The sequence below is a fragment of the Oreochromis niloticus genome, linkage group LG9 (assembly GCF_001858045.2).
Source record: "Oreochromis niloticus isolate F11D_XX linkage group LG9, O_niloticus_UMD_NMBU, whole genome shotgun sequence".
NCBI lineage: Eukaryota > Metazoa > Chordata > Actinopteri > Cichliformes > Cichlidae > Oreochromis > Oreochromis niloticus.
In genome coordinates, this window is record NC_031974.2 from 35,811,269 (window position 1) to 35,816,410 (window position 5,142).

The window sequence follows — 5,142 nt, forward strand, 5'->3', positions numbered from 1 at the left end:
TTTCCAGTTTATATCTTTATTCTTGACTCTGCTGGTCTAGGTTTATATCATTCACCGTTCAAAATAATCATTATTTATCATATCCTCAGTTTATCCTCTGTCTGAGGCAAACTGTTTTTGTCACGGTTCTGGGTCATTTTGACCCAGCATTTTCTGTTTCTCATATTTTGGTGTTTTTCTAGATTATGATTTATGTTCTGATTCTTGAGATGTGCTGTTTTGCTTATTTTTATTCGAGGTTTCAGTTTGGTTCTGGTCATGAGTTTAGTTTGATGTTAATTCTTCCTTAAGTCTCTGTCGTCTCTGGGTTCCATGTGTTATATTCTTTCAGTCTGCCTCTCAGTGTCAAGTCTGCATCTTTGTGATTTGTTCCGTGTTCCTGTTTTATTTTGATAGTCCCAGTCTGATGTCAGAGTGTTCAGTTTTACTTCTCCCCTGTCTCGTTAGTCTATTTCTCCCAGCTGTGTCTCCCTCCTGTTTCCCATTCCCTGATTACTCCCCAGTGTATATAAGCCCTGTGTTTTCCTTTGCTCTTTGTCGTGTTGTTAATGTCTGCTCACCTTCACTTTCACTGTGTGTTCTGTTTGTCAGCCTGCCTGTCAGTTTAGTTTTTAGTGTATTCTCAGTTTACTTAGTTTTTGTTCAGTGCCTTTCCAGCAATAAAGCTGAGTACTCTGAGTTACATCTGCCTCTGCGAGTCCTGCATTTTCGGTCCTCTTCTCCTGTCTGCCTGCACACAGCCTTGACAGTTTTAACTCCTCTCACTTTAAAGTGGACATGGAACACTTATGTCCACTTTGGAGCCCTGCTCTCAAAAACTCTGTCTGTGAAGCTGGATTTAAGAAATAAATGCTTAAGGTTAAAGTTTTTAAAATATGTTTAGCACCATCTTGTGCCAGTAAAGAATGTAGTATTATTGGGTGAGACATGAGCTTAATTTAGCTAACTAGTAACAGAACCAAGAACTAAGGGGAAAACAAGGACTATTTTAAGGAGATCACTTTTGTACTGCCTTTGCCTGTAACAACGAGTATTATATTAAGAACAGAGGATATACTGTCCATTTTCACTCTGATTCCTTGTTGTTTGGCTAGCTGCACTCAAATGGGAAAATCCACCAGTTAGCAGTTCAGTTTTGTCAAGCACTTTATGAATGAGGACAATGTGAAGAAGAGCCTGTTTGAGTCAGGTGACAGGTGGTTCACCTGACCGACAAGCTGGGCCCTGTTTCAGAAAGCCGGTTTAGTGCAAACTCTAAGTATACCCTGAGTTAACGAAAACTCTGGGTTTTCGGTTTCACAAAGCGAGTTTAGATTAATTCTGAGTGAGTTACTATGACGACACACTCCGTGAAGCTAACCTGCCCCCTAGCAGGTTTACTTCAACTAACCCTGACTTTCTCCGCCTCTTTGTCGGAAACCTGACTGTAGGAAGTGTCAGACATGGCGTGCCCCTTCCTTGAAGAGCCAGTAGATGTTGAAGCCCAAATTCTCTGCAGAGCTCTCCGCCGGGAGAGAGTGATTAGAGCGCGTTTGGACATTTTATCATTTCCTGATGATTTTCTGTGTGAACGTTACCGTTTTTCAGCACAATCTATAATTTATTTGAATAACATCCTCAGGCCTTATATTGCTCATGTGACACATCGCGGACATTCTCTCAGTTCTGTACATATTATTTGTATTGCACTTCGTATTTTTGCAAACGGGAGCTTTCTGTATAATATTGGTGACGCTGAGCACGTTTCCAAGGCTACCGTCTGTCGGGCAGTCAGGAATGTTACAGTTGCACTGAAACGTCTCCTGTACTCGTTTGTGGTGTTCCCCGGTCATAGACCCACAAGATTTATCAAAGAGGGATTCCACAAAATTGCAGGTATCAGGATGAACAAAACTTAATTCATGATGTGGTGATACTTGAACTACTACTTAAATTTTACATTTATTTTCAGGGTTCCCAGGCGTGATTGGCTGTATAGATGGCACTCACATTCCAATCATTGCCCCTTCAGTAAATGAAGGAGACTATGTGAACAGGAAGTCTTTCCACAGCATTAATGTACAGGTACATAGTTCCCTGTAGCATTTCAAACTAACACATTATTTCATTATGGTAATGGATGCTAATTTGTGTTCTCTGCACTGTGAAGATCATATGTGATGCTGCCAACATTATCACAAATGTGGAAGCCAAGTGGCCAGGCTCTGTTCATGACTGACGAATTTTTTGTGAATGTACACTGAGCACAAAATTTGGACATGGTGAGTTGAAAATACTTTAAAATATATAAAGACCAATTGCTACAGGGACATTTGAACTGAAGTGTATCCTTCTGTCTTAGGAGAGTTCACTGACTACTTGCTTGGTGATAGGGGGTATCCATGTTTACCCTATTTGCTTACCCCTTACCCTGACCCTGAACCGGGCCCACAGCAGCGATATAATCTGGCTCATTGCAGGACAAAAGCCAGAGTTGAAATGACTATCGGAATGCTTAAGGCCCGGTTCCAGTGCCTTCACCCCAGAAAGGGCATGTGACATTATTGTGGCATGTGTGATTCTTCACAACATTGCCACAATTAGAGGAGAACACTGTCCTTCTGAACCAAACATCAGCAGTGATCCAAACCATGAACATCCTGACCCTCCCACGGACATACAAGATGGAAGAGCAGTCAGAGACACCATATGTCACAATCATTTCCTTTGACCCATCACCTCAACATGTTGAAAGAAGAATAAACAGATTTTTTGTTCAACTGGCTTTATTGGTCGCCTGTATTTCCTGTACACAAAGTATTAATAAGTATATTATTATGTTGTTCAAACACTGAAATAATTCGTCCATCTCTGACCACTTCACCCACCCTTAACTGATGTTCCAGCAGTAAAATCTCAATCTTGGTCTTTTGGATCTGCTGCTTGAAGTGTTCTATTTCCAAGTCGCATTTTGTTATTTTCTTGATCAAATAGGTCTTGTACAGCTGCTTTACAGGGAGCTATTGAAACACAGAAAATAGCATTGACATTCATAGTACATGCCTACTTAGGTTGGTTGTAAATCAGTGCTGAACATCTTACTGAGGAAAGGTTTGTTGGAGAAGTGGCTGGACCCTCTTCCTCTGCATTTCCATCATCACTCTGTTAGAGACACAGAAAGTCCATGGTTTTATTATAGTACCACATTTTATTCAATTGTTATATTTTCCATTGTAAGATGTAAACCTCATAAAGTGTCTCTGTTGCTTCCTCCTCTGTAACAGCTGTCAATGTTTCTTCATTATTTTCCTGTAGTAAAGAAATTAACAACATTGCTGTTCTACTGTAAACTCATATGATCTGTGGAGTATTAAGAGTACTCACAACTGCATGTTGGTCTGGCTCAACAGGAGGCTGCACCAGATGCAGTACACCATCACGATCAACTGATAGAATATGAGGTTTATACAGGTCACTTATAACTTACAAGGGACCAAATGGCAATTAACAAACATATACCAATCACCTTACACTTCATTGTCATTATGCTCTCAAAGACAACCAAGACTGAGGGAAGGCAAAGTCAGTAGGAAAATAACTTCACTACAAAATAATTCATTATGGTAAAGAGTTTATCACATGAATGAGTAGCACTGCAAAGGTGACTGTGAAGAAAGGATGTATGCACATCATGTATTATTTTGAATTTACCTCTTATGTAGGCACTTGTGTCTTACGGGGTTATTGACTCAGAGGATGTCCCCACAGAGATGCCTTCAGCCACAGGGCGCCCACTGTTTTGGCTGAGGGCCAACTGCTCAGCCTCTGTGAGTGGTGGTGGTGAAGGACTCCCACCTGTTTTTCGGGCCTCCACTTTTTTTCTGTTGGCTATAACGGGTCACATTTGAGCATACAGAGTAAGCAAATATGTACTTGTAATGTGCTCAGATAATTTCAAGTGCTTACAGAAAGAAAATTAATGTAGCCTCTAACTGCAATTGATTTACATAGGACAAACAGACCCAGCACTATGGCTCATAATACAATTACACCTTACCTGTTTGGACTATATTTTTATATTTCATTTTTACTTGCTGCCAGGAACGTTTGGGGCCTGTTGGGTTGCACCTGCGCTCACATCACATCACAAAATAAAATGTATAAAATAAAAAATAAAATGAAATATAATAAAATAACGTGTTAAATGGGTGGAAATCCCTAGATCAATGTTTAAATTAACACTCACGCATTGACTCTGTCGGCTATGTTTTGCCATGCATGCTCCCTTTCTTTTGCAGCTGAGGCTGTGTTACTTTTTTTCCGCAAAATTTGCATGTTATCGGCATATGCTGCCATCAGAATTTCGGCCTCAAGCGCTGTAAAATACATTGACCGCGCCTTCTTTCCCTCCGTCTCCATGGTGACTCGCTTAATCTGTGCTCCACTAATCAGGGCTTTATGTATCCTCGTGCGTGCGCTTAACTTGGGGTTAAAGCAACTCCACGTTGATTGAACTAATTGTTATCAGCCTTTCTGAAACCGAATATTCCGAGTTGTTCGGGGTTACTCAACCCTGAGTGTCATTTTTAACTCTGAGTTTTCTAAACCTGCTTTCTGAAACAGGGCCCTGGAGTGAGAAATGGATTTCTCATCATGTGGCCGGTTGCAGCGCAATATACAATTTTACAATAAAAGGCCTAGACAATTCACAAATGCCTTGTGTACGATAATTTTGGCAACCCAGGTTTAATTTTTTTTTTAAACACTTTATATTACTAACTTAAAACAATCATACATGCTAGCTCAAGACAGTATACTGATTTTCAAATTGTAGGTGTCAGCCCCCTAGTGGCCTCATTTGTTACTGCAGGTATGACAGTTGCTGTACTTTTGTTTCAACTCATACATTTGTATTTAGGCTAGTAATATTTTTTTATGAAGTGGGTTTTATTTTCTATGGCAAAAGAAAGCTCAATAAGCAAATCAACATAAAGAATACCCACAATGTGTGTGAGTCATCATTGTGGGCCACTGGAGATTTTCATAGATCACAATTTCGTCCACAGCATTCTTAAGTTTGGAAATCACTGGATGTTCAACAAAATAAGGGCTGGATTTGATTAGGTATCGTCTTTTTGCACTTTTTTTTTTTTTTTTTTTGTA

General features: G+C 40.0%; 2 long non-coding RNA genes and 1 pseudogene across 2 annotated transcripts; 1 reads left to right on the forward strand and 2 right to left on the reverse strand.

Annotated features, from left to right (window-relative positions):
* Positions 1-1,200: 1,200 nt before the first annotated feature.
* On the forward strand, positions 1,201-2,764 carry LOC109194265 (putative nuclease HARBI1; annotated as a pseudogene).
* LOC112847751 (uncharacterized) lies at positions 2,536-2,932 on the reverse strand. Its single transcript, XR_003221512.1, has 2 exons — positions 2,868-2,932; positions 2,536-2,785 (listed from the first exon to the last, which is right to left on the reverse strand). It is a non-coding gene; the product is annotated as an uncharacterized LOC112847751 (long non-coding RNA).
* Positions 2,933-2,961: 29 nt separating this feature from the next.
* On the reverse strand, positions 2,962-3,419 carry LOC109200610 (uncharacterized). The gene is made up of 3 exons (XR_002060769.2): positions 3,364-3,419; positions 3,226-3,288; positions 2,962-3,141 (listed from the first exon to the last, which is right to left on the reverse strand). It is a non-coding gene; the product is annotated as an uncharacterized LOC109200610 (long non-coding RNA).
* Between the last annotated feature and the right edge of the window lie 1,723 nt (positions 3,420-5,142).